Genomic DNA, 24,256 nt, shown 5'->3' with positions numbered 1-24,256 from the left:
TCCAAGGGCATGGAGTGTGTTCTGCTGAATGTTCATTAATCTTTTCCATAAACTTCCTGAGAGTTGGTTCTAGTTCTCATCAACTGGGTCCTCTGCTGGGAGGTCCAAGGGGCAAGAAAGTCATCAGCCCATTTCTTGCTGGTAAGTCAAGGTTAGGCTATTATAAAGTAAAGCCTTTTTCCAGAAGTGGCTTGTTTCAGGTTGGAGAACATGGACTTTCCTTTCCTTTTGTGAATTAGAATGGTTCCTGTCAATAGGCTCCATTAGTACGGGGGCCCACAGAGACCTAGGCCCAGAATGCCTCACCTACCCAACAACTGTAGATAGGTGGAACATAAATCACTATTTCTGAAACAAGTTCTTTCCTTTCATTCAGAGATGGGGTCTTGCTCTGCTGTTCAGGCCTGGCTTCAGGATCATGGACTGAAGTGATCCTCCTGCCTTAGTCTTCCAAATAGCAAAACTTTATGTCTCTGCAGAGACCCTAATAGCTTGTCACCAAGAGGGAGTTTAGAAGTTTAGAACCAGATCTGGTACATCTTGAGGTACAGTCAGGAATGGGAGGAATTTAACCACCCAGAGTTGCTGACCAGCAAGCAAGGGGAGGGAAACATACTCTCACTGAAGAGAAGAGAGTCGGTTGGAAAGAGAAGGTTGGGGAAGAAATGAGGAGTGGGCACAGAGCCTTCTCTGTCTTTGGAAACCTTCAGGATATTTGCTTTTGGAAAGAGAGGCATAGAAATTTTTCTGGGCACAATTCCCAGCCCTGCCTGAGAGCTGAGGCCAGGGTTACATGTGCCATGTGTAGAGGCTTTCTGGGCAGGGTCCTGGATGCCCCCAGTGGAGGATCCCTTACTTTGGGTGTTGGTACAGCTCTTCACATGGTGCTGGGTTACCTCCATCACTTAAGCCACAGCACTGGTTGGGCTGTGGCTGCTTCCTGTCTTCTATCCTGTTGTAACAGTCCCCCCATTAGACCACATCCTTTCAGTTGGAATGAGAAGACAAAGTTGGCCCTCCAGGGAACGACTTCTCTTTCTAAATATTTACCTTGCTCCCTGAGTAAGTTTTAAGTCTCTCTTTGTGTGCGTGTACACAGGCACAAGTCATTGACCACTCTGCTGGATATGGCCAGTGGTTCAGGCCTCCTGGGCCTGCCCCCTGAAGGAGGCAGGCATGGAGCAGACCCTCTATCCTGCAGAGACCCAGGAGGCCTGCTATAGACCTGCAGGTGGGTAGCTGGGGTGGCAGTAGGTCATTTTCTTGGTTGACCTGAGGTGCCAGGGAGTTTTCTCTCAAGAGGCTGCTTTAACAGCAGAGGTTTATTTTCTTTTTTATATGGTCGCATGATATTGACAATTGAGATGAAAGTTTTATTAATGTTTTAGGAACCCATACTGGGGCAGTTTCCATATCTTAGACACGTTTTGAGTGTTTAGTGAATGTGCAATGCATGTTGGCCTTTTCTTTCCTTTCAGGGACCTTAGGACCTAGCACTAGTCTGACACACTGTAGGTGCTTAGCAATGAAAAGCAGAACCACAGAACAACCACAGGAATGAGGAATTGGATGGAGAAGAGACTCCTTGCCTATACTAGTTAGTTTCAATTCTGAGTTTTACTGTGTGGGATTCTGACATTGTGTTCTAGGCAGATTATAGCAGTTTGTGCCATAGAAAACATTCTCTAGAAAACTTTATACAAATTAGATTGTTGGACATTGGAAACTTGGACTTGTCCTAGATTCCTAGAAGCAGGACAAGGATGTGGGAGTCTTTATCTGAATGGCTGAAAAAACAGTAAATATTTATTGTCTGTTCCAATGGGTCAGAAGTTCAGGAATGGCTTTGCTATTGGTCCTGAGGGCTTTCTCATGAGGATACAGTCATGATGTCACCTGAGGTTTCAGACTTTCGAAGAGATGCCTTCCAAGATGGTTCATGCACATGGTTGGTAGTTAGTGCTGGGTGTTGGTGAGGGCCTCAGTGCTTCACTTTGTGGACCTTTTCCTTGGGCTGCTTGCGTGTCCTCACAACATAGCAGTTGGTTGCCCCCCACAATGTAAGTGTTCTTACAAGGGGAAAGAAAACCATGCAATGTCTTTTCCAATCTAACCTTGGAAGTCATGCTGTACCATTTCTGCAGGATTCTATTGGCCAGTCTTATTCAGTGTAGGAGGGCACCATATATGAATACCAGGAGGCAAGGACAACTGGGGCCATCTTGGAGGCAAGTTACCCACCATTTAATTTAGTCATTTGTTTTCTCTTATTTATTATGTTTATTGCTTACTTTCTTTCTCTACTAGGTCTTTGAGGGCAGAGATCTTAATCTTTTTTTTTTTTTTATTTCTCCAGTGCCCAGAACAGTGCCCAACATAATCACTCAATAGATATTTATTAGATTGCATTAATTTGAATTGAATTATTGACCCAGAGTCTGAAGGGGGTGAGATAATTGGTAATCAGTGCCTCTGACCTGTGTTTATAAATCAAAAAATTTGCTTTTACTCAGTGTTACTTATGCCCAGTGTTTACTATGTTACTCCCCATTCTTTGAAAAAAGTAAAACCCACATGTATATGAAAGTGTTTAGTAGGAAAGAATTATAGCAACACAATTCCAATTCTGTACTCCCCAGGAAACAAAATAAAAGGATACTTCTTAATTTTTCTATGCTTTAATTTCCTTATATGAAAAACAGAATATTTGCTGGCCACAGGGTGTTTTAAGGATTACATGAGAGAATGAATGTAAAGTACATCTCATGCAGTATTACTCAAAAAACATGTTCTATTACTTGATCTTGGGGATGACTGGATTCTGAAGCAGTCTGTAGGGAAGGTGAGAAATCCTCTGGAGCTTTAAGGACCGAATGGGCAATGTGTCTGGGTATGAGCACGTGCTGGAACTATGCCATCTCCCCTGATGCTGCATTTCCTGCTAATGCAGATGACTGAAAGCAACCTGAACCGCATCCAAGAGTCTTCCTGGGTAGGTTGAACAGTTGTGGATCCATTTGCACCTTCAGCCAGGCCTCACCTGAGCCTCCTAGGTGCTGGTCCTGGGCATGCAGAGGTGATGGATGTACAGTCTCCGGATTCAGGCACCCTTATTCTCTGGGCAGAGACAGGAAAGCAGATAATTGTGATTCAGAGTTGTCAGTCCAGTGGGACTGGCTTCCTGGAGCCTGGAAAAATAGAAATTTAGAACCAGTGTTATAAAGAAGGTGATCAAGGCTGAGCTTTGAGGATGGACTAAGAGGTGGGAGTATAAAGTATACAAGGCAGGGAAAGTGTATGTCCTGGCAGAGGGAAGAGCCCCGGCAACAGCAGAAAGTTACAGAAAGCATGAAAAGGAGAAGCATGGGGGAGCAGCATAGGGAGGTCATAAAGAAGATGGAGATGGAGAGGCACAAGGTTCTGGAATTTTATCCTACAGGATTTTTATTCTGTAGCTCTGGAAAAGTTGAAATAAAGACCTGTGTTTTAACACTTACTGGTGACCTTTAGGAGGAGACCAGAATAGGTGAGACCTAAGTGAGGTAGGAAGATGAGAGAGGAAGCTGTTGCAGGGACCCTGAAACCCAGGGTAGAACTCACAGATTGCAAGATTGCAGTGGGCATGACCAGTCTTATCTGAAGGACAGTCCGAGGTCCCTTCCCTGGTGCTCAGCCTGTTACTCTAAGTGGAGGGAGGCCTTAGGGAACACTTCCATGCAATAGTAGAAACCCCAGAGCAGGTATTTTGTTCACTTTGCACCTGAGGTCTTCTATTAGGAGAATGCAGACTGTCACTCCTTTTTCCTCCTGTCTCCCATTTGAAATGATATTGAAACCTTTCTAATCACCCTTTATTTACCCCTTTTATTTTATTTCAGGCTCAGTGTACATTTGGGATAAAGATGGTGATTGCCTGATTCACTTCCCCTGCAGAACAGAGCCTGGGACTCACCAATCTTTGCTTCCTCTCCACACCATAATACATGGGCTAGATCTTTTAGCCAGGCCATGTTAAGTAGATGATGTTGGCAAATGGATTCAGGCACTATTTTCAAGCCCTTTCCACAAAGAAAGTGCTCACATACACTTCCATATATGTGTACACACATGGGCATGTGTCCTCCACTCCCGCCCCAGAGAATTATCTTGCCAAATCTAACCAATCTTGGGTTCACAGCCAGGAAAGTGAAAGATGAGCCCTGTGCTTTTTATTTTGAGCCAAATGACTCAGATCTCAACTAAAGGGAGTAACATCTGTCATGCCCAGCCTGGGGACTTTGAGACAGGTCTCTGGGGCCAGACAGTGAGTGTCTTGGACCAACTCACTCCCTTTGAAGGGTGGTAGGGAATACTCCAACTGCCCATAGAGGGGGAGGGACCCTTGCCTGGTCCTGAACTCTCTCTGTTGGGATCCTCATCTTCCACCCTGTGTGAGAGGTGGAGTGGGGGGAGTGTCAGGTTTTTGTTGTGCAGAAAATCTGGCAGTCCTAAATTTATTCTTGAATCGACCATCTGCTGAGTGGGTTTTCCAGGATAATGATACATTTTTTGATGAGGTGGGGAAGGTAGGAGAGTGAAAAAGTGGAGATTCCTTCTTAACTTAAGTCCTGCTGTTTTTGGAGTCATCAGAGAGGGCAACTGGCATTGTGGTGAGTGGCTGGGATTTGGCTCTGCCACTTTCTTGCCTTACCCTTGCTCTGTGTCCGCTTAAAATGAGGACAAACATATGGATTCCACCCCGGCAAGTCATTGCATACAAGCAAGAGATTTTATAAACTGCAGAGTGAAGTTCCCCTGCCATTTGTTGATGGTGATGTAGGACCTGAAGAGCCAGCATTAAACTGGGACCAGGTACCGTGCTGGCTATGGGACTTTCATAAGAGATGTCACCACAGCTTTTCCTCACAAGCATTGGTGGCAGGGGAGCTGGGATGCAGCTTTGGAAGTTGACCTTTGGTTATCAATTAATTAAAACACACTGATTGCTAAAGGGGGTGGGGGAGGGAAGGAAGGAATCCAGCACCTGCTGCAGTGGGGTGAGCATGTACCCCGCCCCCAACCCCATCATCCTGGCTTGGCCTCAGGGTCTGACAAATGTCTTTTCTCATAGGAAAAAGGGGGAGGGAGAACATGGCTTCAAGCTGGGCCCCAGAAGGAAGCACAAAGTCGAATCAGATGGCCCAGCCTTCTCTTTGCAACCCCTTTGTAAAAACTGCAGATCCTGGAAGAAAAGAAGCAAATCCCTGTCCACACAGACACCAAGGGTAGCCAACCATTCTGGTTTGCCTGGAAATGAGGGGATTCCTGGGAGGTAGGACTTTCAGTATCAGAATAAGGATAGTCCCAGGCAAATCAGGGTGGTATATCACCCTACTCCCAGGGTAATTATCTCCATATAGTTGATTCCTTTTTACTGGCTTGCTCAGTTGGTTCCTTTATTTATAGCAGGAGAAGCAACCTCACTTCCACTCCCCTTGACCCCAGGTGAAGTAACTTGACCTCATCTCAGATTTCTGTATTGCCAGCACTGAGGTTGGTATCAAGGAATAGGTGATGGATGAATCAAACACTTTGATTGGCTTAAGGTGGTATACATAGGTCATGGTGAGATGTGTTGAAAGATATCAGGCCCATTAAATGCATAATCACGTGACAAGAGTGCAACTCAAAGATGTTCATGCAGCTCTGTCTGAAAAGAAATCTGCAACTTGAGATAAAGAGGGTATGTGTTAACCTATTTTGATGGCACAGTCTTGAATAATATGCAGATATTGAGAATTAACAAGCTGGAGGTTAGCAAATGTGACCTGGGGTATGTGTTATGTGGAAAACCCTTAGATTTTGCATATTGATCCTCATGCATCTCCTGGGTTTTCCACTTATTTGCTGTGTTACATCAAGTAGGTATTTCACTGCCTTCAGTTTTCTCACTGCAAAATGGATACTTTACCACAGGAAGGGATTTTTTTAAAGGAATTAATTGTCACATCATCTATAATGTGCTTGGCATGATCCCTGAACATAACAGAGACTCAACATCATGAAATAAGCATAGTAAATTTGCTTTCCTTATATATGTGTTTTCAACCTTCTTTTCTTAGCATTGTTGTAATATTTGCTTCATGTGACAGAACACATGTAAGGTAAATGTAAATGATGACATGAAATGAGCATCCAGAAACTTAACACCCAACTTAAGATCTGAAGCATTCACTTCCTAACAGATTACCATGCACTGTGTGGCTTAAAACGATGGAACTGTCAGGCACAGTGGCACATGGCTGAAATCCCAACATCTGGGGAAACTGAGGCAGAGTATCCTGAGTTCAAAGCCAGACTCAGCAACTTAGCAAGGCTTTAAGCAACTCAGTGAGACTCTGTCTCTAAATATAAATATAAAAAAGGGCTGGGGATGTGGTTCAGTGGTTAAGTGCCCCTGGGTTCAATTCCTGGTGCAAAAAATAAACAAACAACAACAAAACAACTGAACTTTGATCGCTCAGACAGTTCTTAGGCATTCATCCACAGGGCTGGGTTTCCTCCAGAGGCTCTAGGGAAGAATCCTTCCTGTCTCTCCTAGTTTCTGATGATTCCTGGAGTTCTTTACCTTGTGGTAGCAGAACTCCAATGTTTGCCTTGGTTTTCATGTGATCTCTTCCCCGTGTCTGTGTGTCAAATTCCCCTCTCCTTTCTCTTTTAAAGACATTGGATTTAGGTCTTACCCTAAATCCAGGATAATCCCAGCCCAAGATCCTTACTTATATCTGCAAAGACCCAATTTTCCAACAAAGTCACAGTCACAGTGCTGGGCTTTAGGACTTGGACATATTTTTTTGAGGGGCATTATTTGACCCACTATAAGTCATCATGACTGGGGGTCTTCTCACAGGTCCCTCTTGTATCTTCTACCTCTACTCTGCTTTTTTTTTTATTATTCAAAATTACATTTCTGTGTCCATTCATGTCAATGTCTATAGCTGTGGTTGATTCATGCTTAGTGCTCCATTATGTACTGGAACTCCCAATGTATCTATCCTAAAAATGAACATTCCTTAGTTTCACTTTGGGGCATTATAAACAATGTTACTTTTACTTATCTCCTGGTTACTTTTACTTATCTCCTTATCTCCAGTACAAATTTTTCTCTAGAATAGATGACTAGGAGTTCAATAGCTGGGGCCAACAAGGTAATGGGTAAACAGCATTTTACAAGATAATGTCAAATTGTTTTAAAAAATGATGGCACCGATTTGTATTCCCATAAACCAGGTATGAGGTGTTTTCCATTCTCAAAGTAATTTTTTAGTTTAATAAATGTAAACATTTGAGAATTAGTTTTCTGTGTGGTGATGAGTAGCAGTGCAGGCCTTACTGAGAGCCACATCTTATTCTGAAAGGCTGGCCAATTGTCTTAGGTGATAGAATCTCATCTTCCCCTGTGATTTTTTTTCTCTATAGCAGATTATTTCTGGTGGGCTTCTGCCCCTCAGAGAGAAAGCCCTTCAGCCTGCAGCCTCACCTGCTTCTGGCTGCATAGTCTCTGCCTGCTCTACAAATCCATCTTAATGGGTCATTAGAGGTGCCTAGAAACTGTAATTATGGTATAGCATTTCATGGGCTTACAATTGAAGGCTGTGTTTTCTAGACGCCCAAATCAAGTCTATTGTGGAGCGAAGTACCTAGAAAAGCTTGCATGTAGTCAACAATGAGTATAAAAAGTTGCTTACCTTTAGCACAGAGAACCACTTATTCTGAGGCAAGCAATGTAGACAGACGTTCCCAATCACTGACTGTAATAATGTATATCAAAACTAGCAGAGTGGAAGACAAGTCAATGTCCTGATGAGAGCCAATATGTGATGATTATTCTGGGGTGTTTTTCTATAGTGGGGGAGAATTATATGTCCCAGTTATATGGTGGAGTCATCACTACAGGTGAGGGGATATAAGCATAGGCAATGAATTCCCTGGACCGATTGGGAAATTAAGTCCAGGCAGGAAATAGGATCAGTTCCTGGTAGCAGTGCAGGCCTTACGGAGAGCCACATCTTATTCTGAAAGGCTGGCCAATTGTCTTAGGTTGCCTTCCCCCAAAGCAGAGCCTTGATGGGGAATTTTTGAGCAAGTGATTTACTGAATGAGTGTTCTCAGCTAAAACTGGGAGAGGGACAGGAAAACAAGAATGTGCCAGGCGGAAGCTAGGCAAAGAGAAAAGGTACACTCAAAGTTCAGCCTCTGCCTAATCCCATAGGATACTTTGGAACATGAAGTGCCCCTCAACGTTGCCCCGCTTTGTACTCTCAGTGATTTGCTGTGGACTCAGGCTGTCTCAAGGGAAGGGAGTAGCCACTCAAACTCTTCCTAGCTTTCATCAGCTGAGGGGACAGCAGCTAATGACATTATTATTTGGGCTGGGGAATAGTGAATGGTCAGGGGACAGGGATTTACTTTTTGCAAATTCTACTGTTCTCTGTCTAACTCCAACTCTTACCCTTGATACTAGCTTCATTCAGGTAGGGACAAGGACTGCAGAAATAGAGAACCAAGGCAAATGTACTGCAGACTCCCCTTCTTTCAGAGGCTGTCACCTGGTGATGTGTTGCAGGCAAGATGGGAACTTCTGAAGCCACACATCTCTTTCTTTTCCAGGGCCAGGTGATCCCTGGAAGAACTGTCTCACAGGGAAGGCTAAGTTAGCAGAACCTCCCTTTGAGGAAGGGATCTTTTGGGGTAGTGACAGAATGTGATCAGGGCAGCAGCTGAAATTCTCTTTGCATTGAGGAGGACAGAAACCACTTGATGTGAGCACAGGGAGAAGGGGGACCTAGGAAGTAGCATGAGGTTCTGCATGAATAGGCAGGGACTGGGACTGTTGTCATTTGGATATAAATTATCTTTGGCCTACTGACTGGTAAGTGACTTAGAAAAGAAAATAAATAGTGCAGCACCACAGATTAGAGCTAGAAGAACCTACTAGCTCACCTCTCATCTTACACACTCCTTTGTTCCTCTAACTCTGCATCCCTGGCCAAAGGGCCAGTAAGAGCAGATGGGCAGGGACCATGGTGAATTCTGGAGGAGGTGACATCAAAATGTAGAGATGATCTGGGCTGGGAATTCAACAGGGAAAACATTCTGTCACTGTGGTTTCTGCTGTGAGGAAGACATCCCTTTCCAAGAGGGTCCCAGATAGAGCAGGGGACAGAGGAAGATGGCAGGTTAGTTGTTTCTCCTTCCTATCCTGGCAGGACTTTTCAGTACTGCTCCTGGCTTTGTTCATTACACTGCTAAAACCATTTGTTTCATCCAAGAGGTTGGAGCTCAGCTCCTATGTGCAAGTATCATGAATTCTCCCACACTTCCCTATCTGCTGCCAAGGTCAAGTTAGCAGCCATTAGCTGCATTACCCTTGTTTGCTGAGAACTTACCCTGCATCTTACTTTGAAGTTTCAGGTCTCACTCTGGAACACGTCCTCTAGTACAAAGCAGAGCATTTGAATTGATATCAATGGAGTTGCCATCGCTCACTGTCTGTGTTGATACCTGCAAGAGCCTGATATGTATCTGAGCAAATGCTGCCCACCTTCCAACCCAGGGGGCTTCCCAGAACATGGAGTTCTGACAGATCAAGGCTGGACACTTCTGTAGCAGCTACTGGAGCAGCCCTGTTCTGGGAGGGTGGGAAAGCCCACATCCTGGGAATGTTGTGACCACAGGAGAGCAGGGGGTTAGGAAGGAAGGACTCTGGACTTTTTCTTCAGGACTTCAAACTTAGGAGTCCCCTGAGACCATAGATTTTCCAGGTGGGAAACCCTATTGAACATCCACTGAGGGCAAATTACCATGCTAGGTGTACTTGAAGGATCATAAGAGGTTTGTGAGAACCATGGAAGAGGGTGTTGAGGAAGGAGCTTGGAACTTTGTAAGTCCCTGGGTGAGGGCAAGGCTGTGGTATTGACCTCTGCTAGACATCACAGGTGGTATATGAGTCCTGGGGCGATGCCAACAGCTTGGCCTGATCAGGGCATTATTCCTTTCCTTAGTACTGGTCTGGTACTGGCTGCTTTCAGTGAGATGATTGGGAAAGGCTTCATTGTGGAGGTGGGCATCAGGAAAAGAGGCACAAAAAGATATAGGGAGGGAGTTGATCAGAGGACCAGAGGTGTTGTGATGAGGAGAAGAAATGGCAAAGAGGAGGAAGGAGAGCCAGTCTGGAATTCTTCTTCCTGAATGTGGACCTTCACACACAGGTCTGAGCCAAGGAAGGACAGAGTCCTAAGCTCTCATGAGACAGGATCTTACCTTCTTCCTTGTGCTTCTGTTCTGGAATCCTGGTCCTTCCTGATCCTCATCCATGAGCTCCAGGTATGGCTACAACCAGGCACAATTTCACATACCTGCACATCCCCCACCCCATCTTTGCTTCTACGTATTGGGCTTGGACCATGGCTTTCCCTGGATGTGTCATCACATCAAGCCTTCTCCCTCCTCTCAGGCCCCCTAGCCATCTAAGCATGAGATATTTGTAAGGGAAGCATATAATAGACCCAAAGAGGTCTATGTCAAAATAGATCACAGACTAAATGTAGAGGCTAAAATTATAACATGTTCAAAAGAAACCTGGGAGAAAAATCTTTGCAATTTGGGGTTAGGCAAATATATCCTAGGGAGGAATCAAAATATCTGAATGAGAAGAGGAAAAAAGAAAGATGATTGGGACTTCATAAAAACGAAAACTGTCCACTTTCCAAAAGATATGAGGGAAAATGAAAAGAAGAGCCACGGAACTGAAGGTGACAGTCGTGATATGCACACCTGATGAAGGGCCCACATCTGGAACTTAGGGAACATTTACAGCTCATCTTAAGAAGAAAATCAGTCAAAATAAAAAATGGGCAAAGGAAAAATAAGTGTCAGGAATTAGCTCTGATTTATATTAAAAATTAAACAGGTTTTGTCTCAGGAATACCTTACACTAATTTGATTTTATTCTCTTATGTCATCTTCCCCAAAGTGGTTCTTGGAGATAAGTAACATCCACAGATGCTGTATTAATCTGATTGTACATTAAGTATAAAGTAAGAGTTTGTGCTGGGTGCGGTGGTGCGTGCCTGTAATCCCAGCAGCTTGGGAGACTGAGGCAGGAGGATTGTGAGTTCAAAGTCAACCTCAGAAAAAGTGAGGCGCTAAACAACTCAGTGAGACTCTATCTCTAAATAAAATACAAAATAGGGCTGGGGATGTGGCTCAGTTGTCTAGTCCCCCTGAGTTCATTCCCCAGTACCCCCACAAAATAGTTTGTGATAACAATGTAAAGAATAACAAAAACTTGAACAGTCATTTTACAAAAGAAGATATATATGAATGACCAATAATCACATGAAAAGATGCTACACATAATTAGTCACTGGGGATATACAAATTTAAACCATCATGAGATGCCAGTACACACCCTAAAAAACTGATAATAAAAAGAATAAAAATGTTAAGTCTAAGCAAGTATTTAGAGAAATTGCAGCCTTTGTGTATGACTGACAGGAGTGTAAAAAGGTCCAACCACTTTGGGAAACAATCTGACAATTTCTTTAAAGTTAAAAATGCACTTATTATATGGTTCAGTAGTTTCACACCTAGGTATTTTCCAAAGAAAAATGAAAATATATGTCTACTCAAAGACTAATACACAAATATTCATAGTCTCATTCTTCATAGCAGCCCCAACCAGAAACAACCCAAGGACCCACCAACAGATAATAAACCTTGTGGTATATTTGAAAAATGGAACACTACTTGGCAAATAGTGTGATTGACTGATGGATCTATTGATCTATCTATCCACCTATGGTGGATCTTAGAAAGATTATGCTGAGGAACAGAAACACAAGAGAATATATGTTACATGATTCCAATTATGTGGAATTCTACAACGGATAAAACTGAAGTGACAGAAAATAAATTAGTGGGTGTCTGGAGCCAGAGGATGAAGAGAATTGAATGGAGGGGGACATGGGGGAATTTTCTGGGAAAATAGAAATGCTCTATACCTCAACAGATATGGTGGTTAAACAGGTCTGTTCATTTGTCAATACTCAACAAACCTTTACTTAAAACATTTGCATTTTATTGCCTATAAATTATCTCAGAAAAGTTCATCTGATGATAGAGAAATGAAATTTTCATTTTGTTCTTTATGCTTCTCTGTATTTCTAAATCCTATACAGTAATCTCACCACTTTTCCTTAAAGAAAAAAACAAAAACTACTGTCCTTGTAAAAGCGTTCTCTCTGTAAGCCTCAGCTTAGATATTCTTTCCTTCAGAAAACATAAGGATGGCTCCACTGGACTCAGTTGATCCCCTCTGTTCTGATTGCCCACTGCCCTTGGTGACACTGGTATGCTGTTTGCATTCTGCCTTGGGTCCAGGCTATCTGGACCCAGGTTCCTTGCCCTGTGGGTCCCAGGAGTAGGAGGGTTGGGCAGAGCACAGAGTCCCAAACATGATAGGTAGTTATTCATTGTTTGACAAACTAAATTGAGATTTGTCAGACTATTTGGGAGGAAGTTTCTTACTTTGCTCTAGGGTTACCAGTGTGTGTGTGTGTGTGTGTGTGTGTGTGTGTGTGTGTGTATTCATAGTAAAGCAAAGCAGGGCCTAGAGTACTGGAGAGCTGGGCTTCAAGTTCATGCTTGAATGTGGCCATTCCACATAATTATCCACATAATTTCTGGCAAACCCCCTGAACTCTCTGAGCCTCAATATCCTTTCTGCAAAGAGAAGGTAACCAAATCTTCCTGCTTGTTGTGCATCCTGAGTAGCACAGTGTTTGGTACCTGGTTAGCACTCACTTAGTACCAGCCCCTGTTGTAATTATCATCATTATGGCAAATAATGGTAGTGTAAATCAAGGGAACTGTCCAGGTGAGAAAGCACTTACTAAAAAATACACAGGTAAATGGAGTAAAGGTTTTCGTCTCCATAAAAGAATGCCAATCTGATTAGAGGGTTAGGTAACATCAGTCTTTAAAAGTCAATCAAAAATTAATTTTTTCCACATAAATGGTTTTTGAGAAAGCCAAAACCATTTCCCACAGAAGCAGACGTCCTGAAATGAGTTTGGATTTTGCTGGCTCTGCTCTTCATTCAGGTATCAGGTGGCAGCCAGGGCTCAGCCTGGAGGAGGCCAGCTTTCTCTCAGTGTTGCTGGAGCCGGGCTGACACAGATCTGACAGAGGTTGTCAGATCTCTAAAGAACAATCGACTTTATAAGCAGAGCCCCTTCTCCAAGCCTTGTGGTGCAGCGTTACATTTGTAAATGCCAGCGCAGTGCTAAGCACGTCCCTGTGAATAGAAGTGTTTTGATGTTTTGTTTTTGGTCAGAGATTGAAGTCCAGTGTCTTGGGACCTAGTGACTTCAGCTGACCTTCCTGCTACATGGACAGGGCTAAATTTCAACCCCTGGAGGCTTCTGCACACAAAACCTCATGCCTCGCAAGGGCAGGTGCAAGGAAACCCGGTGGAAATCTGAAATCTTCGCTGCTTCAGAGAGCCGAGCTCGCTTCTGTCAGAGGAATTAGGTTTCACAAGCCCTTTTTTATGTAGAAAGCGTATCATTAGGGGAATCTGGACAGGGCAACTTATTAAAACTGCTGCCAGTAGCAAAGAGAAAGCCGTGATGCCTAAAGACACTCAAGGGCGAATGTTGTCACCTTGATTTTTAATAATTCTTGTACCTTGGCTAATGAATCCCTCAGTCAGAGAGACTGGTTTCTAGAGGCAGATGACTCTGATAAATACAAAAACACATAAATAGGTCTGTTCTGGAAAACGTGTTTTCTCAAAACTTGTATTCCAGTTTTGAAATCAGGAGAGATCTTTCTTTTCAAAGGTTTTATCTAAATAATGCTTTACAATAATGTTTTATAAAACCTGTAACTTCACTCTTTCATCTGAACTGCTGTTCAATTTCTGACTCCTCCCATCTTGATTTTTTTTATGCATAGCTAGTTCCTGTATGTGTAAGGCCTGCAATATATTTCCTTCTAGTATTTTATTCAAGCTTTATGAAATTATATGACTATTTTTTCTTTTGGTACTGGGGATTGAGCCCAGAGGTGCTTTGCCCCTGAGCTACATCCACAGTCCCCATGGTCTCTTTTATTTTTTATTTTGAGACCGAGTCTCACTAAGTTGCTGAGGCTGGCCTCAAACTTGGGATCTTTCTGCCTCAGCCTTCCCAGTAGCTGGGAATTATAGGCTTGGGCTGCCACACTTGGTGGTAATTATAAAGTCTTAATGCCCATTCTTCAAAGGTCATACTTTTTTCATGATACTCTTCTGCTCTTATCTACTGCGTTGTTCCTCTGGATTTGAATATTAGAGGTGGTTGTGGTTGTTGGTGAAAATGGATTGTTTGTATTTTTGTTCTTTAGTTTCTCTTTTCATTTTCAAATATTTCCATTAGCAGCATTCAAAACGGTGGTTGCGGGAGGCTCTGATATTTGCAGGACTCTCCAGTTTTGTGCTCCTTCCTCTTGTCTTTCCTTTAACACCTCCAGGCTCAGCGCACACCTTTGAGGGCTTCCTCTGAGGTCTGGTAGTGCCTGTTATGTGTTGGTGGCCTCATGTAGCCCATAATCATGGGAGGTTCTTACTTTTATTCTTCAATCTCCAGGAAGGGATTTTTTGTTACCATAAGAGCCCATGTCAACTGAACTTAGCTAGACTCTACCTTAAAAAACCCAAACTCCATGATATGTGCAATTTTGTTAAATACACATTCTCTAGATAGTCATGCTACCTACTTTACACATGTCAGCATTAGTTAGGTAGAAGCATCTCACAGTGCATGATCTAGTGCATTCTGCAGTGTGACAAGCCTTCATACTGTCACTGAGGGGTTCTGACTGGAAGAGTTCAATTGTGCCCTCTGTCATTTTGACAGGAAACATCCTAAATTAGTACATTGTGTTACATGATCTGACCTCTGACTCTGTGGTCATCTCCACCACTTCCCTTGTGTCGCTGGGCTCTATCCACATCAGCTTGCTTGCTGTTCCTTGAACACACCAGCCTTATTCCAGGTCCTTAAGTGCTTGTCCCCCTTGCCTTAGCAATACTTATTCTCATCATCCTGGGGTCAGCTCAGAAGTCCCCTCTTATGAGAGGACTCTCCTGACCACCACTTCTAAAGAGGTTCCCACTCACTCTTTAGCACATTTTCTTCCTTAAATCTTGGTAGATGGGGCTGGGTTTGTAGCTCAATGGTAGAGTGCTTGTCTAGCATGTGTGAAGCACTGGATTCTATTCTCAGCACCGCATATAAATAAATAAAATCAAGGTCCATCAAGAACAACCACAAAATATTTTTAAAAATTAGCATTTCCTTTAAATAATAAAATCTTGGCAGAGTTTTTTTTTCTATTTGATATTTTCTTACCTATGTAGTTTACCTGTAGAGTTACTTGTTTGTTGACTGTCTCTTCCATCAGTTAATAGGTTCCATGAGGGCAGAGGCCCTGTCTGTTTTACTTTCCCAAATCCTAGAACAGAGCTAGGAACACAGTAGGCATTCAACAAATATTTATTGAATAGGCGAATGACTCTTTTACTCAATAAGCATTTACAAAGTGCTCCTTAGAGCTGAGCATGGTGGTGCATGCCTTTAATCCCACTGACTGGGGTTGGAGGCTGAGACCGGAGGATTGCAAATTCAAGGCCAGACTGGACAAGTTAGCAAGACCTTGCCTCAAGATTTAAAAAATAAATAAAAAGGGCTAGGGATGTAGCTCAGTGGTAGAGCACCTCTGGGTTCAATCCCCAGAACCCCTCCCCTATGTAAATACATACATACATACATACATACATACAACAAAGTGCTCCTTGAGTAAAGACTGAGTGAAGGTCGGAAATCTGGAATCAAACACACACAGATTCTTCATAAATGATGGAGCAATATGCTGTCTTACAGATCAGTGATCAGCCCAGGCAGACCAGACCAACTCTCCTGGATATTTCCTTGTACTACCTCCCTGCGAGTGAAACCAAAGCTCCCTGAAAGACATTGTGAGGATGTTTAGGACATAGTACCCTGTGCACAGTGTGTGCTTGTTACATGAATTTGTTCATTTGATCAGTACTCTCATGGTACTAATGAGAACTCAGAATCTGAGATTTTATCCTACTTACAAGGTTACAGGGTAGCCTGTTAGAAGATAGGAGACTCTTGGTCAGAGAGAAAACATAGTTTATCACTCATAATAATAGCAAAACCAGAGCATTCACCCCTTTGTAATGGTTGTTGAAGTCCTGAATTCCACAGGGGAACATAAAGGCCAAGTGATACTTGCACGCTGAGTAAGTTACAGAAGAGGGACACTGAGCTTAGGGAACCTGATTCTTTTATACTAGACAGTCTGTCTGACCTTTGCTCTGGAGGGAGAAACCACCTCTACTTTTTAAAGATGATTGATATACAAATATCTTTGTAAAGACAGTCTAGTTCAAGAATAGTCAGTGTGAGTACAAGATTTGTACAAATGCTTGAGACCTATACAGAATTGTCTCACAATGAGAAGCTTAGTAAGCTCTCAAGTTTGTTGAATAAATGGATGGATGGAGGCATAGCAGATGTTGCATGTAGCACTATAAAGTTCAAATATGACATGGTTTCTGTCACTAGAAGTTCATATATTCTTGTTGGAAAATGACTTGGTAGGGCAATACAGTGGTTAAATGCTTCTTTCCTGGGCTTGGGATTTAAATTCTGTCCCATCACTTATTAGCTTATTAGCTTTTCAGCCTTCAGCCTTGGCTCCCTCATCCCAAAAACGGAGATGGAGGGTTAATGTGATTATATAAACCAGTGCAATTTACAGCACTTGGCATGGGGCCTAATCCCTGGTAAGTAGTCAAATAAGTGTTAATTATTAGGTTGAACTATATGAAATTGCCATTTTATAGTTCAAATATCAGCAACTTAACAGGGTTCAAACTGATCATCACTAGTTTTAATTTTTTGCTTGGTTACAAATCTTGATATAGGGATGACTGTGTGGAGGTGTGCTCTGGATCAGGTGAGACCAACCTGAAGAGGCAAGAAAGTATCTGAGAAAAAGAAATGGACTTGAAATCAGATGCAGCTCTGAGCCCCACCTTCTCTCATTAACCCTGTGACCTTGGGTGAGCCACTTAACCTCTGAGCCCCTTGCCTCATCTGTGCTACAGATACAATAATCCCTTCTACTTCACTGGACACTGTGAAGCTAATGTCAGATGATGGACATGAAATTGCTTTGTAAACAGGAAGGCACTGTACTCATGTACTACTACCTGGTATGAAAAATTCTTGAAAGCAGTGAAATTTGAGTCTTGGTTTGAACTGGATCATCACTAGGTATAATTTAATATCTATCCTAAGTTCTGTAATCACCGTTTTACATTTGAAGTACAGCGTCAGCCCCTAAACTCAAATTGCTGCATTAGAATCAAGTTACACCACTCAGGTTTGAATCTAAGACCTCCAGCCTTCAGCACTGTAGGGACCATCTGGTGACCAAAGAAAGATCATCTCATTACAAAGGGTAATTGGCTTGCAACTAAATCAGTCAATAGCTAACATTTATCAAGTTCTTTCATTGATCCAGGTCTAGTTTTAGTTCTTTATAATGAAACCTTGAAAAATCCTGTGATGGGATGGGCACTATCATTATCCTCCATTTTACAGATGAGGAAACTGAGGGGAAATAAAGTTAACAATCAGGAACTGGCAGTTGGACTGCTGAGTTACATTTCTTGGGTACCCTCAATAAAAGCAAGTATCCATTATTCAATAAAAATTACCCATCCTCAGTTTGCCTGGGAAAGGGGAGGCCCACGAGCTATCTCTCTGAGCAGTTCTAGATGTTCGAACTGCTACCACTGTACTTGCTGATGGAAATCCTGGGTCCACAGACAGCCAGAAAAGCCAAGTTTCATGGAGATCTCTCAGGCTGTCAGAAATGGTTCCATTCCTCCATCTCCAATACAATACCTGCCTAGAAAGTGAAAAATTTTAGCTCTTACCTCATCTCTTTGTAGGCAGCCTCTATGGTATGAAAAGTAATGTTCAATTTGGTTGCTTTTCTCATATATTTTGAGCCTGTCCTTTTATCCAAAAAGATCTGGTTCTAGTTCTTCCTGGGACTAAAGAATTGGCCCAGACTTAGCTAATAGCATGCACTTAGGAAATCCCAGATAATTACAGTGAGGTTTGTCTTCTCTAATGAGGAGACACTAAAATATTGTCACTTAAAGAACAAAGTTTTTCATTCATGCAATAGCCTAAGAGGAACTTTCTAGGCTACCAGGTGGCTCTGCTGCATGCAGTCATTCGGGGATGCAGGTTCCTTCCAAACTGCTCCACCATTCTGAGGGCAGTACTTCTCACATTACATGAGGTGGAGGACTCAATTCTTACTTTTCAATCTATTACAGGTCAAAACTTTTTATAAAATATCATAAAAATTAATTTCTGAAAAAAATGAAGGGAAAGAAGATAAATACATACAAAACACACACTTCAAGTGTTTTATTATTAGATACAGCAGACATGTTTCTGAAATTGCTGTAAATATTTCTAAATACACCTTCTGAATTTCTCTCCTTATCCCTGCCGATTGGTGCTGGAAAGTCCTTTGAATAGCAATGGTCTGGGCTTTGCCATCAACATAGCTGTGCTGCCATTATATCCAGGTGACAGACAAGGGAAAGTAGAACAATGTGGGAAGAGGTCCATCCGACCCCATGACCATTTTTTAAATATATTAAGTCAGGTTTATAATTATATCTTATTGAGGTATAATTTATATAAAATAGAAATCACCCTTTAAAGATGTAGTTGTGTGTCAACAAATTGTGTGACAACCATCACAATCAAGATATGAAGTGCTGGGAGTGTAGCTCAGTGGCAGAGTGCTTCCCTAGCACATATAAGGCACTGGATTTGATCCTTAGCCCTGCATAAAAATAAATAAGTAAAATGAAGTTATTGTTAAAAAAAAAAAAAAAAGGATTTGGAACATTTCCATCACTTCCCAAAATTCTCTCATGGTTCATTTTAAACTAATCTTTTCCCACTCTTGTCCCTGGAAATCACTAGCCTGATTTCTGTTCCAATAGTTTTGTGTCTTATAAATGGCATAGGACCACACAGTATTTATTTAGCCTTTTGAACCAGGCATTTTTTCTCTTTCTCCTAGCATGATGCTTATGAGACTTATTAATGTTATTGCATTTATCAATTAATTTATTTTAATTGGATACAATTTCTTTATCCATTCTATTGAATAATGGATGGAGTTGTGTGTATTTCATATGAGAGTATGAATAAAGCTCATATAAACAGTTGCAGAGAGGTATTTGTGTGAACATATATTTTTCTTTCATAATGTATCCTCACACTTAATTTTAAAACAAAACAATCTTAATACTAGGTGTACACCACATGTCCTTGCTACAAATAGCTTTTCTTGACAAATTATGAAGTAGCTCAAGGAGGTGTGGTTAAGGTAACATTACTGAATGATGCTGGTAAATACTACATAATTTTGTCAGGTTGCAAACTTTGTTTCCAACCTAGTAATCTGCTGCCATGCAATTAGATAGCAACAGTGACAGCATCATTAGGGTTGTTTGACTTGTAAACTATGATTTAGTAGCCATTGAGGTTCCTGGTTTTAACCCCTTAGCCCCAAGATTCAAGTTCCCTCATTTGCACATTAGCACCTAAGGGTCAAGGGGTTAAACAACCAGCCCGTCTGGGATACTGCACTTCTGATGGTAGCATGTGGCAGAAATGAAAGCAAAGCTTGCTGCTATTTTTCACTGCAAAGTCAATGAACTGGCAATCTTTTTCAAGTCATCAATTTCCAAAGAAATACATCTCCAACTAAGGCTTCCAAAAACTGGCATAATGTTGTGACTTTTCCTATCATGTAATTTTATCTTTTGGTAACTTTCCAAACTTCGTGAAATCATCTCTGGAAGATGAGCTCATAGCATCTGTTCCATAAACTTTTACTCACACCCAAAGTTTCTTTTGCTAATTCAAGCTCTGGTTTTCCCTGTAATTTCTTTGGCTGCAGTTTATCTGCTAATTGTTCTGGTGTTAACACTTTAGGTTCTCCATGTTCTAACCTCTTTTTGTTTGCCTTTTCTTCTGTTGTTGTTTTTTTCTTAAAAAAAAAAAAAAAAGCTCTTATGCTATTTTTTTTTCTTTCCTATAATGTCTAGTTTTGACTTCTACTGCTTCTATTTTTTTTTTTTTTTAATCTTTTTCCGGTCATCACGGTCATCCCAGTTATCCTTGACGTTTCCCTCCTGATCCTTCCCAGGGAGGTCCCCACTGGCTGTGTTGTCCCCCCCCCCCCCCCCGTCCAAACTTCCGCACCGGGTCTTCCACCGGGACCTGTCCGCGTCCCGAGACCGAATGCCCCGCAGCCGCCGCCACCTCCAGCAGGGAAGCCAGCGCTGCGGGGACCCGCGAGACCCAGGGGTCGCTGTCGGCTGCGCGGGGCAGACCCGGAACGTGGCCGAGGCCCCGCCCTCTCTCTGAACCAATTTGTTTCTCTACTGTCTACACCTGGCAGTGAATTGCAGCGCTGTGAGGCAAATGTACGTTTAGCTTCAGAAGAAACTGCCACACTAGTCAAAAGTGGTTGGATTATTTTGTAGTCCCAGGAATGGATGAGTGAGTTGCTGTGAATCCCAGGCAGCACTTGGTATGGTCAGGTATTTTAATTTTAGCCCTTGCAGTTGTGGAATCGTGGTTATCTCCTTGTCTAAACTTGCCTTCTCTTGATGTCTAATAGTATTGAGAATCTGTTCATGAGTTCATTTGCCAACCAAACTTACCTCATTTTTGGTGTAGGGCCCCGATTTTTTTTTTTTTTTTTTTTTGGCCAGATTTTAAGTTGAATTTTTTGTTTCTGTATTATTGAGTTGTAAGAGTGCCAGTCCTTTATTGTGTTTTCTTGTCGTTATTATTATTATTATCACCTTAAATGCACCACAAGATTCCAGTTCCTGGAGCAGTGGGCTGTTATTACCATGTGCTTTTATTGGACAGGGTGGGGATGCCAGAAAATATTTCTCTGTTCCCTCTCAGCTTTGGTGACACTTTAGGTGCCTCAGAGGGCATCTCTGGACTCTTGTTTCCCCCCATCTCTCCTTTGTTATTCCATGCTAGCTTGATAAAGGGGGTCCAGCCTCAGTCTTTGGCAGGCACTCTGCATCTTGGCTTTGCCACTGGGTATTTCTTGCCCCTCAATCCCTGGCAGCCAAACTCTGTATCTGTGGCTGTGCTTGAGGAGTTTCCTGTTTCTCCCCTGCAATAATAGTACCCTATTTTATGTTGGCATAGGATTCTGGCCCTAAGCCCAGTCATAGGGTGTTTGCTCTTTCTCCTCCAGCAGCAAGTGATCTCAGTGTTTGTCCTGAGGTTGAGACAGTTTCCTACCATTCGATCAAGAGTGGATGAGTTTTGTTTCTATTTCTCTCCAGAAGTAATAGGTATTTGCCTGTATTCTAGGGATGATGACCACACCTCTTTCTCAGTGGCTTCATGCTTATAGAGGTGTCTAGGAAAGTGATTTGGGCTTGAACCTTTTCCTAAGCATCAATCACCCCCTGAACCCCTTTCCTTCTAAGGAATCTCCTTCAATCTCCTGCCCTGACTTGATCTTACTTGTGAGAGTATGGATAAGAAATTGCAAGGAGATGTGAATTCCCCTATTCCAAACTGACACCCTATTCTACATATGGCTTTTAAGATTTTATTACTGTTTTAACTGATTTCTTCCTACCTACATCAAACATAAACCCTCCACCTCTTGCTTTACACAGGGTGAAACAGTAGATGTGTGCCATCTCAAAAAGGCTTTCCCTTCTTTGTAATTTAATTATCTTCAGACCTTGGCCCTCTCGTTGGCTCAAGAAAAGTTACAATTTTAAAAATTATCTGGGTTTCCCCCATTGTTTATAGGAGTGATGACATGAAGGGACAAGTTCTGGCCATTGTCATGTGTGTGTGTGTGTTTTTTTTTTTTTTTAACCTTTATTTAACTTATTTATTTTTATGTGGTGCTGAGGATCCAACCCATTGCCTCACATGTGCTAGCCAAGCACTTTACCACTGAGCCACCCCAGCCCTGGCCATTGTCTTAAAGTCTCAGAAGTGACTCACAACATTTCCACTCAGAGCCAGTGAGAAGGGCCCAGTCACCTGGTTATGCCTACCTGCCAAGGATACTGGAAATGTAGTCTTTCATGTGCCCAGGAAGAAGGAATTGTAATAAATAACCATCTTGAAGCAAATAAAATCTAAAATAATATTGGGTTCAGAGCAATTGAAAATCACTGAAAAATAGTGAGGTTTACTGGTCCCATCTGAGGTGTTAGCCTTGTTGTGACAGTAAAACATCTGAAGGAAGAGAGACCTAGGACTGTCTCTTCATATGTGTCCCATGAAGATTTGAGAGAGAGAAGCTGGGGAGAGGCAGTGAAGTCCACACACAACTGAACTCCAGCTTCATTGGGGTCACTTGGGAAATTGGGCCTGTGGTAGGCACAGTGTCTTTCAAGCCCACAGGTGCTCAATTATGACTGTGTGTATTAATCTGCTTTGCAGTTTTCTAAAGAATACCTAAGCCTGGAATTCGCTAGATATTTTGTAGAAAGGCTTCCTGGATGATTCTGATATACAGTCGCTTTGAGCACCTCAGAGTTGGCCTGTGGTTGAAACAGAAGCAAGATGGAGAGTTCTCTTGAGCACCTGCCTAGGCTGATCCCTGAACTTACACCCCACTCTACCCATAACCTGGTGCCCTCAGTCTGCAGGCTTTTGGTCTTCTTCCTTCAGGAAAAATGGCTAGGAGCCTGTGAAAGGTTGAACAAAGTCACTTTATCCCTCTCAGCCTGCACTACCTTTCAACCCACTGAGAAAGACTGAGAGCCCTTCAGTGACTCCAGTTAACTTGTGCACTGCACCTCAGGTGGTTTCTGGGCTCTGGGGATATGAATCTTGAGCTTAAGACACCTGAAGTCCTCCAGTAACTGGTTTTTTCACAGTTTGCAATGATCAGGAAGGATGCTCAGGGCAGGATGTAGTAACTAAGTCTGTCTGGGATGCCTGAGGAGGCTTTACAGAGGAGGTAATGTTGGTGCTTCAGTTAAAGAATGAGTGAGGGGTTGAGGTCACCAGAGAGGAGAGAAGTGGGGAGAAAGACACAGACCCATAAAAACCCTGCTGGGTTCTTGTAGTGCAAGCTTAGCTGACATGGAGGGGTTGGGTAGGCATATAAGACATCTAATTTAGTTCTAGGAAGAGCTGGGTATAGTTTTTTGATACAGAATATGTTTATCAGATTTCTTTGAGGAGAAGGCTGTGAACAGATTCAAGGTATGACCTTCTTGTATTTTTGGGTTCTCCCACAAGTGACCCTGAGAGGAGGACTTGAGCAGGTGGTTCTCATTTGGTAAATCAAGCTGAAGGAGTGGATACTTTCTTGGTACCCATGCTATCCTGATGCAGAAGGAAGATTCTGTAGAAACAGAGGTGGAGAAAAAGAGGAACTGTAGAAGTGCAATGAAAGCCTCTGATTTGATATGGCCTAGGTCATGCATACTCACATTCCATTGACCAAAGCCAATTTCATGCCCAAATCTATATTAGTCAATTTTTCATTACTATAAAAGTAATACCAGAGGCTGGTAACTTTATTAAGAAAAGAGGTTTATTTTGACTCAGAGTTCTTGAACAAAGATTGAGGGCCTACATCTAGTGATGGCTTCTTGGTGACAGATTCCAATTACTTCACCAAAGGCACACCTCTGAACATTGCTGAATTGGGGACCAAGCCTTCCATACATGAGCCTCTGGGGGACATTCAAGATCCAACTGATAACATAAAGCAAGAGAAAAGGAGCACACTGGTGTGCATTCTGATCTCTCTCCCTCTATGAAGCCCGCAGGATTCAATCATGGGGACTCCACTCTGATGACCTCATCTAATCCTAATCACTTCACACAAGCCTTACCTCTAAACACCATAGTCGAACTGAGTTTCCATCTCCTTAATTCCTCACAAGGGGGATTAAATTTCAATACTACTTCAACCTCTGGGGGACACACTTAAACCATACTCAAACCATGGCAAGACCAAAGGCAACAGGTATAGTAGAAGAACCATCAACCTATACCCAAGACCATGGCAAAGGTGG

The 24,256-nt window shown here is 42.5% G+C and overlaps 1 pseudogene; it reads right to left on the bottom strand.

Moving 5' to 3' along the window:
• Window positions 1-19,858: 19,858 nt before the first annotated feature.
• Window positions 19,859-24,086, bottom strand: LOC124986405 (eukaryotic translation initiation factor 3 subunit J-like; annotated as a pseudogene).
• Between the last annotated feature and the right edge of the window lie 170 nt (window positions 24,087-24,256).

This window comes from Sciurus carolinensis, chromosome 6 (genome assembly GCF_902686445.1).
Source record: "Sciurus carolinensis chromosome 6, mSciCar1.2, whole genome shotgun sequence".
NCBI lineage: Eukaryota > Metazoa > Chordata > Mammalia > Rodentia > Sciuridae > Sciurus > Sciurus carolinensis.
The sequence above is the reverse complement of the archived record's forward strand: the minus strand, read 5'-3'. Positions and strand labels throughout refer to the sequence as shown.